Source organism: Rutidosis leptorrhynchoides, chromosome 7 (genome assembly GCF_046630445.1).
Source record: "Rutidosis leptorrhynchoides isolate AG116_Rl617_1_P2 chromosome 7, CSIRO_AGI_Rlap_v1, whole genome shotgun sequence".
Lineage (NCBI taxonomy): Eukaryota > Viridiplantae > Streptophyta > Magnoliopsida > Asterales > Asteraceae > Rutidosis > Rutidosis leptorrhynchoides.
This window is the reverse complement of record NC_092339.1, coordinates 361,767,751-361,778,444: the sequence shown is the minus strand read 5'-3', so window position 1 is coordinate 361,778,444 and position 10,694 is coordinate 361,767,751.

Here is a 10,694-nt window from a genome sequence, read left to right as displayed (position 1 = left end):
CGATTCGACCTTCTCGATCCACCGTTTCAATCCAATCGGTCCTTCGGTTCCATCAAATTCCAAAGGTTTGCAGGTAGTGAATTCTTTGTAGGTGCATCCTACACGATTTCCTGTACTGCTAGATCCAAGGTTATTGTTGGTATGTAGCGCAGCCTGTACTGCGGCTATGTTTGAAGCTAGAAAAGTACGGAATTCCTCTTCATTCATATTCACGGTGTGTCGAGTAGTCGGTGCCATTTCCTTCAAAATAGTCAAATGGAACAAGTTAATCATACAGAATATTAAGAGTAGTTAATAGTATTTCGTAGCATAATATGAACTCATTTATAAAAGCTTTTCTTCATATTAGCGTTTTATAAGTTTAAATTCGGGTAGTACCTACCCGTTAAGTTCATACTTAGTAGCTAATATACAATTCAACTACTACAATTCTATATGAAAAACTGATTATAATAATATTTCGCGTTCAAACTTTTACACAATATTTTACAAACTTACAATACCGCTTATTTTACATATAGCATGAAATATAGCACACAATAAATTTGATACAAGATGGTTGTGAAGATAATTCTAGCTAGTACACAAGTCGTTCAGCAAAGGCAATAAAGACACGTAATTCATACGTCCAGAAACAAGTCATGCATTCTGGTTTTACTAGGATTACTTCCCATCCTTGGTCTTGTGGAACATAACCGTTATGGCCGTTGATAAGACAGCGTGTTGTAACGTCGTCAAAGGGACGAGGGTTACGTAATGTCTAACAGTCCCGTAACAATCTAAAAACCTCATATATAAGAATATGTACCGTAACAATAGACCACAAGATTTCATATTTCAATACACATCCCATACATAGAGATAAAAATCATTCATATGGTGAACACCTGGTAACCAACATTAACAAGATGCATATATAAGAATATCCCCATCATTCTGGGACACCCTTCGGATATGATATAAATTTCGAAGTACTAAAGCATCTGGTACTTTGGATGGGGTTTGTTAGGCCCAATAGATCTATCTTTAAGATTCGCGTCAATTAGGGTGTCTGTTCCCTAATTCTTAGATTACCAGACTTTATAAAAGGGGCATATTCAATTTCGATAATTCAACCATAGAATGTAGTTTCACGTACTTGTGTCTATTTTGTAAATCATTTATAAAACCTGCATGTATTCTCATCCCAAAAATATTAGATTTTAAAAGTGGGACTATAACTCACTTTCACAGATTTTTACTTCGTCGGGAAGTAAGACTTGGCCACTGGTCGATTCACGAACCTATAACAAATATGTACATATATATCAAAGTATGTTCAAAATATATTTACAACACTTTTAATACATTTTGATGTTTTAAGTTTATTAAGTCAGCTGTCCTCTTTAGTAACCTACAACTAGTTGTCCACAGTTAGATGTACAGAAATAAATCGATATATATTATCTTGAATCAATCCACGACCCAGTGTATACGTATCTCAGTATTGATCACAACTCAAACTATATATATTTTGGAATCAACCTCAACCCTGTATAGCTAACTCCAACATTCACATATAGAGTGTCTATGGTTGTTCCGAAATATATATAGATGTGTCGACATGATAGGTCAAAACATTGTATACGTGTCTATGGTATCTCAAGATTATATAATATACAATACAAGTTGATTAAGTTATGGTTGGAATAGATTTGTTACCAATTTTCACGTAGCTAAAATGAGAAAAATTATCCAATCTTGTTTTACCCATAACTTCTTCATTTTAAATCCGTTTTGAGTGAATCAAATTGCTATGGTTTCATATTGAACTCTATTTTATGAATCTAAATAGAAAAAGTATAGGTTTATAGTCGGAAAAATAAGTTACAAGTCATTTTTGTAAAGGTAGTCATTTCAGTCGAAAGAACGACGTATAGATGACCATTTTAGAAAACATACTTCCACTTTGAGTTTAACCATAATTTTTGGATATAGTTTCATGTTCATAATAAAAATCATTTTCTCATAATAACAACTTTTAAATCAAAATTTATCAAAGTTTTTAATTAACTAACCCAAAACAACCCGCGGTGTTACTACGACGGCGTAAATCCGGTTTTACGGTGTTTTTCGTGTTTCCAGGTTTTAAATCATTAAGTTAGCATATCATATAGATATAGAACATGTGTTTAGTTGATTTTAAAAGTCAAGTTAGAAGGTTTAACTTTTGTTTGCGAACAAGTTTAGAATTAACTAAACTATGTTCTAGTTATTACAAGTTTAAACCTTCGAATAAGATAGCTTTATATGTATAAATCGAATGATGTTATGAACATCATTACTACCTTAAGTTCCTTGGATAAACCTACTGGAAAAGAAAAAAATGGATCTAGCTTCAACGGATCCTTGGATGGCTCGAAGTTCTTGAAGCAGAATCATGACACGAAAACAAGTTCAAGTAAGATCATCACTTGAAATAAGATTGTTATAGTTATAGAAATTGAACCAAAGTTTGAATATGATTATTACCTTGTATTAGAATGATAACCTACTGTAATAAACAAAGATTTCTTGAGGTTGGATGATCACCTTACAAGATTGGAAGTGAGCTAGCAAACTTGAAAGTATTCTTGATTTTATGTAACTAGAACTTGTAGAATTTATGAAGAACACTTAGAACTTGAAGATAGAACTTGAGAGAGATCAATTAGATGAAGAAAATTGAAGAATGAAAGTGTTTGTAGGTGTTTTTGGTCGTTGGTGTATGGATTAGATATAAAGGATATGTAATTTTGTTTTCATGTAAATAAGTCATGAATGATTACTCATATTTTTGTAATTTTATGAGATATTTCATGCTAGTTTCCAAATGATGGTTCCCACATGTGTTAGGTGACTCACATGGGCTGCTAAGAGCTGATCATTGGAGTGTATATACCAATAGTATATACATCTAAAAGCTGTGTATTGTACGAGTACGAATACGGGTGCATACTAGTAGAATTGTTGATGAAACTGAACGAGGATGTAATTGTAAGTATTTTTGTTAAGTAGAAGTATTTTGATAAGTGTATTGAAGTCTTTCAAAAGTGTATAAATACATATTAAAACACTACATGTATATACATTTTAACTGAGTCGTTAAGTCATCGTTAGTCGTTACATGTTAGTGTTGTTTTGAAACCTTTAGGTTAACGATCTTGTTAAATGTTGTTAACCCAATGTTTATAATATCAAATGAGATTTTAAATTATTATATTATCATGATATTATCATGTATGAATATCTCTTAATATGATATATATACATTAAATGTCATTACAACGATAATCGTTACATATATGTCTCGTTTAAAAATCATTAAGTTAGTAGTCTTGTTTTTACATATGTAGTTCATTGTTAATATACTTAATGATATGTTTACTTATCATAGTATCATGTTAACTATATATATATATATCCATATATATGTCATCATATAGTTTTTACAAGTTTTAACGTTCGTGAATCACCGGTCAACTTGGGTGGTCAATTGTCTATATGAAACATATTTCAATTAATCAAGTCTTAACAAGTTTGATTGCTTAATCATGTTGGAAATATTTAATCATGTAAATATCAATCTCAATTAATATATATAAACATGGAAAAGTTCGGGTCACTACATCCCACACTATATTGTGACAACGTCGGGGCAATATATTTATGTGCAAATCCAGTTTTTCATAGCCGTATGAAGCATATTGCTCTCGACTACCACTTTTTTCGTGAACACATACAAGATGGCACTCTAACTGTACAACACATAAGCAACGAGGACCAACTTGTCGACACACTCACCAAAGCTTTATCCCGACAGCCATTCCTTCACTTTCGAACCAAGATTGGATTTACCAATGGATCCTCCATCTTGTGGGGGCGTATTACTACCACACATAAAGCAACAATTATAGGTGGGTGGTCAACTACACATTTAATATCATATATTTCACAGCTATTTTTTAAGTCCATATTTAGAATTTATTCTATGTATATTTGGTAGTCCAGTAACATCCTCCCTGTATCATTGAAAGGGAGTTAATGTTGTATGTATATATAAACATCATCGTGTAGAACAATGTATATACAAGAAATTCCTATCATTGGCCCTTATCATTATAGTATTCACCTTGGCCTTTTAGAATATTTTGACACTGTTTGAATTAAGTCTTCCATTCAACACAACTTCTGATAGTAATCTTGCTGATATGATAATCAATATAAACCTATTGCAACACCATTTAATCATCATCTATTTAATTATTTAACCCACATCAACAACATTTTCACACTTGTACTACTACATATTATTCATACCATAACATATAACATATTAACATAATAAGAATACGCACCTTGGCTTTAGGAGATTGAGTATGATGGATTTACTCATACTTGACACAATAAGACACTTATAACAGCTTCTCCATTCAATGATATATATCTACATCACAACATATAATTTGTTAACCCTTCAATCATAATAATAACATACATTTTTTTTTTTTTTTGAAATGTTGTTTTTATTAAAACTCCAAGGCCCAAATTCAGGCATATAGCAAGGAAAAAGCCAGCAAGGTGCAGACTAAAAAAATTTTAAAAGATACATACATATTACAAACACCATAAGAGATATGCCACCACAGTTAAAGCAATGTTCATTTTCCCAATTCACAATTTAACAGTAGCAGAAACAGTAAGCAATTACAAACAAAATTCTTTAACACATGAATCATGTTAATAGCATAAATAACAACAAATTATCCAGAGTTCAACAAATTCTGTACACAATTTTACAAATTGGTAAAACAAAATTACAGTGTTAATTGAGCAAGAATGATGCTGAAACAAGTGTGAAATCGAGCAAGAATGATGCTGAAGCAAGTGTGCTGAAACGGTGGTGAGTAGTGACGATGGTGGAAGAGGTGGCGGTGGTGAGTAGCGATGATGGTGGAAGAGGTGGTGGTGATAATGTGAGTGACGATGGTGGATGAACAATTGAATTAGGTTTTGGAAGAGTTGAACTTTGGAAGAAAATTGAAATTTTTTGTTTTTCATCTTTTGTTGGTGATTGTAGGGTTATCAATAATCATTTTAGTTAATTGGGATTTACTAGAAAGCAAATGTTTATTGAGTTAAACTCAATGACGAGTTTGGAGAGTGTAGAGTGCACGCTCGTTCGAGTTAATTCAATAAGTTATTGGAAATTACATCTTTTCATGGGAAGGTAACATCTCTTCATGAATAGTGATGTTATTTCTAAAAGATGTAAGTGAAGAGTTGCATCTTTTCGTTGAAAGGTTGCATATTTACATTGAAGGGTTACATCCTTTCGTCGCACCTTTTCACCTCTTATATATAGAGGACTTTGCTTTCATTCTAACGAACAGAAAACACACATTCTCTCTGATAATTTGATTAGTGATTTCATTGCCAAAAACACTAATTGGATTCTTTCTTATCCCTGTAAAGATTTCGTGAAACCGAGTAAATCGTTGGGTCGAAATACTTTATAGAGAAAGTGGACACACGATTCAAGAATCAATCCGGCAGTCAATTTATACCCATTTTCTTACAAATCTATAAAGTATTTTGTTGATAACCATTGATTGGAATCGGTGATGAATATGAGAACAAGTTTTCTTACGGAGTGTTTTGAAAAGGAGTACGGATAATTGTTGCATATCTTAAGCAATAAAATCAGATGAATTGTCCAATATGATGAGTTCGTGTGGATGGGAATAAAAGCATCTTATGGAACTTAGAGTAATTTGATTGTGCAAGGCATTCAAGGCTTGATGAAAATCTAAAATGTGGAACAACCAACACACGAGTACGCAATCTCTATTCATCTTGTTTGGTTTTTATGACATGATTGATAAGAATGCATGCACGAAACTTATATAACAAATAAACATGGTGACTAAATTTATGCCTTGGTGATTAATACCTGCATAAACGATTTCTTGGATACGGAGTAAAACATATATTTATGTATGCATCGGTTAGCGAATATTTATGCAAATAATAGTAATGATGTGGCTAACCTCATGAATGACGTGTATGTCATTCATGAATTGGAACGGATAACTAATTATATAAAATATGCATGCTTGACATATTTAATTGAAATGTATCAAGGACATTTTGGAATGGCGTCTACGAATTCCATTGAATTTTGAATATAAATAGAAATTGTATGTTTTTATACAAGACACATGCATGGAAGTCAGATATATGGCATGGTATTTTATAGTCTGTAATTGGATATCAATGGGTATATAATAAATAATTGTTCGTTCCGTGCGATGTATGGAATAATATTTTCCCAAAAGATTTCTGTATTTGGAGTAATGATAATCGATGTATGCATAATATGATCATGTAATCCGGTTGTTAACGGTCAACCGTAATCGTTTATTGAAACGAGGGAACATTATATATACATCATTGATTTTTAACTATGGTGATGTATATGGACTATGGTAATCCATGAGTTTTAGTTATATTTTTGAGGTACGGTTATTTTTATGATCATAATTACATCATGATGGACGAAACCGATTAAATTATATGGCTTCTGTCTATCCATTTTGGATGTGCATACAATTTACAAATTGTATGATGATGATGATTTATACAGATGCTCGCTATTCGATGGGTGGTTCGTGTGTCAACGGCGGATCTTCATCATCACATTGGTATTTCATTTCGCTTTTCAGTTATTTTTGGTTGTTGGTTCTACTGTTTATAAAGGAATTGACATGTTAGTGTTAAGATTAATTTGTTCCATACATTTGAAATTCAACGTAAACACTTAATATTAGTTGAGGTTCTTATAGATTTTAGTTTTTCAAAAGTTTTCTTAGTTACCGAAGATTATGTTTCGGGCTGAATAAATTTTTGTTGATTTGCGGTCGTGGTATGTGCGTACAATATGTAACACTTTTTAGTTTTGAGATTTCTTTTATTTGGTAGTTCTCCCTTTTAAAAAAATACTAAAATACTATTGAGTACATCACAAAAATATCATATCGAATGATGCAGGAGAACAATATTTTGACAAAGTATTCACATGATCTAGCACAATTCATGAGGATGCAAAGTAAGTTATTTATAATTGTATCCAAAATATATCCAAAATAAATGAAGAAGTATTCGAGTTTAGTAGTCAAGACTTTATCATGAAAACAAAGTCCTTACAAAGCAGTAATTTATTGAATTTCTTAATCTCTTTGCTTCTTTTTGGTATTATTTTAGATGAATTGAACTGAAGAAATGAAGAAGTTGTTCTTGAAAAATTCTTTAGATGAAATGAGGACCGTAAAAATATAAAAAAAGGTTAAAAGAGCAATAACTAGAGAAGATACGGAGAGATTATTTATTTATTTATTTATTTATTTTATGGAAATAAAGGATCAAATAATTAAGAAGTTAGAAAAGGGAATTTTGGAGAAAAGAAAATAAATAAAAAGATTTGGGAAGATTGAAATAAGAAGGAAAGTGAGAATCGTTGCTATTTTTTTTTTCTTTCAAGAAACAATCAACTAAGAAAATTAGAGGTACGTATTGTAGAGATATTTCTAGTGAATAAAGAATCAAAAGCTAACGATAACATTAAAGGAGATGGTTATGAAAGGAGATGATATAACTAGTAGAAAAAATAGGATATAGAAGAGTGGGTGCGCTTCGACAGTGGCATGCCAACAGCAAGCAAAAATATATGCATGAGAAAGAGAATAATATAAATTATATATAAGGAAAAAAGGTAAGAAAACTCGCGGACGGGGAACGCGAAAGAAAAAAGAGTAAGAAAAAGCGGCGGCAGACTGTTTCGGTAGCAGCGGCGGCGGCGTTTCGGTAGCAGCGGCGGCAGACCGTTTCGGTAGCAGCGGCGGCAGACCGTTCGGTGGCGGCGGCAAGAAGAAGGAAGAGAATGGTTGAAAACCTGAGCATCTGATACCATGTAGAATAATAGAATTTCCCGTAAGGTGTTATGTTTCATTGATCAATTATTTATAGATACATACAAATGACCTAGCTAAACCCTAATAGACCAAGCCCATCTATACAATTGATTTGAGCCGATCCTAATATTCTAAGGTCACTCCCTATCGTAACTAAACTATTCATCTTTTAACCTTCCACATCAGCGCCACATCAACACCAATATTCTATAACTAACCCATAACTAAACACTCCCTATAATGGCTAAAAAAGACTCTCTTAATATACAATTTACAAGCAATAAAACATCAAGTCCAAACAATAAAAAGCCATTGGGACCCACAATTACTATAACCAACCTTCATACTTCCGTTAAATCCATGGTGGAAGCGGGTAACTAAAGCGGGTAACTAGCTCGTGCCTATGGTTCATTACGGGTAATGACGGGTAATAAGCGGGTAACGGACGGGTAACTAACCATAGGGGGTGGTCTAATAGTATCATATTTAATGTGATGTCACTTTGCGCAAAAGGTTAGTTGCTCTCAAGTTATTTTCAGAAAAACAAATACTCTTGTGATTTCATACTTCAAGTTGGGATTATTGTGATGACAAATTAAATAGTAGAGATGTCGAATGAGTAACAAAACTCAAAATAACCAACATGTACCCCAATATATGGCATTTTCTTGTACACGAGTAAGTTTTGTTTACACTGAATTTCCTTCTCTTATACGACACATCAACTTAGTATAAAACTGGGCAATGTATGCCAAGTTAACAACCAAACCTTCATACCTTAACATTTAAGCAAGAAAACAATAATTTTATACTCATTTCACAATACCAATTTTTCTTGTAATGTATGTGTTTGCATACACCTAAACACGTACCTCCCGTATAATTGGCATCAATTTTATGTGAGTATAGTTTTCTATGATCGTTGTTTAAAGTAACGTTAGTACATATATGTGGGTCTCAATATGCATACGCATTTTTATAATGTATTAGATGTTTTTATAAGGGCTTCGAACAATAATGAATAACCTGAGCAATCATCTTTTAATTTATCAATATGTTAGAATGGAGATAATTTGTCTAACATATAAAGACGATGAATTCTTCGAACAAATGATATATGTATCAGTACTAGCATGTTTTTATTGTTCCGTTTTATTAGTCTAATTAACCATTTGTTCCTTTTTTAATTTTATAAAGTAGTTATTTAAAATTGAATAGAATTTGCAATGTTTTTTGCTCTGTCCATATTTGTGTGCCTATATTTTGAGCATTGGTGTTTGTAACACCCTGTTTTTGTTTCTGATTTTGCAGTAGGTCGGGACGCCGTCCAGATAGGAGGGACGCCGTCCAGCAACAAAAGGTGGGACGCTGTCCAGCAACAAAAGGTGGGACGCCGTCCAAACGGTCTGTCGAGCCAGCTGTTTTAATTATTTTAAAAGGGGTAAAATGGTCAAATTACTTAGATGCCAGTTTGGAGCCTTCAAGGCTGGTTCCTTGGTCATTTGTGGATCATATTTCATCTTCACAAACACTCCCAACATTATTTAGAGAGAGAGGAGAAGTTCTAGAGAGAGAGAGGTGGATTTGGAGAAGAAGGAGTTGGATTCTTGCAAAAGCTCGGGTTCTAAAGTTGTTCATCTCGCTCCTAGCTACGTTGTGGTGGTATTGGTAAGCTCAAACTCCGAATTTCATTTGTTAGATTTGATGTTCAAGTTAGGGTTTTGAGCTAGTTTGTTGTGAAACCCTTTTAGATGATGAAGTAGGTTCATGGTGACTTGTTAATCTTGTCACTTGGCGGGTTTTGGGTTGGTTGATGTTTTAGCCTTGATTAGGGTTTGATCTTGAGTTTAATCACTAGGTTTAGTGATTATGGAAGTGTTGAAACTCTTTTGGGTGAGTTTGGCTAACTAATTTTGAAATGGGTCAAAATTAGGGTTTTGGTGTCAAAATGGGTATGACACGTGTTTAACACTTGTGTTCGGGTTTAATTGGCGTGTTAGGACCATTTTCACTCGTGTTGGTGATTATTAGTTAGTTTGGGCGCGTTTCGTGCTTGAAAGTGAAAATGGGTCGAATTTGCACTAGGTGTCAATTGGGTTGGTTTGTAAGTCAACCCTAATTGTGTTGTTGTGTTGTGATAATGGAATAGGTACTTTCCATTTGGCGCGTTGCGGTTTACTTGGAAGCATTCATCAAGACGACTAGGTGAGTGTTAATATCCTATGTACATATGTATGTGTAGGATGGGTGCGGGTCGGGTGAAGTGGTTCTCGGTCATAGAGCTCACTTTAAATATAGGTGGATTGATGGACTTTGTGTATAGGTCCAATTGGCACGGTTATGCGTTTTGGTTGACCACCTTTGACGAGGTGCACACTTTGTGTGTACGTTATCACATGGGAGTGTGATGTGGATTATATAACCCCAATGGCGAAGGGTTAATATTGTGAGTGGAGTATTTATACGTACGTGTATATGGCGTATTTATTTGTGGGTGTTATGGTATGAACCATTGAGCCGGTAGTGCCATAACATGCGTGCGATAAGATGTGAACCACGAGCCGGTAGCATCGAGTGTGAACCACGAGCCGGTAGCACTATAAAAATAGATGTGAACCACGAGCCGGTAGCATCGAGTGTGAACCACGAGCCGGTAGCACTATAAAATGAGGCGTGAACCACGAGCCGGTAGCGTCGAAGTGTGAA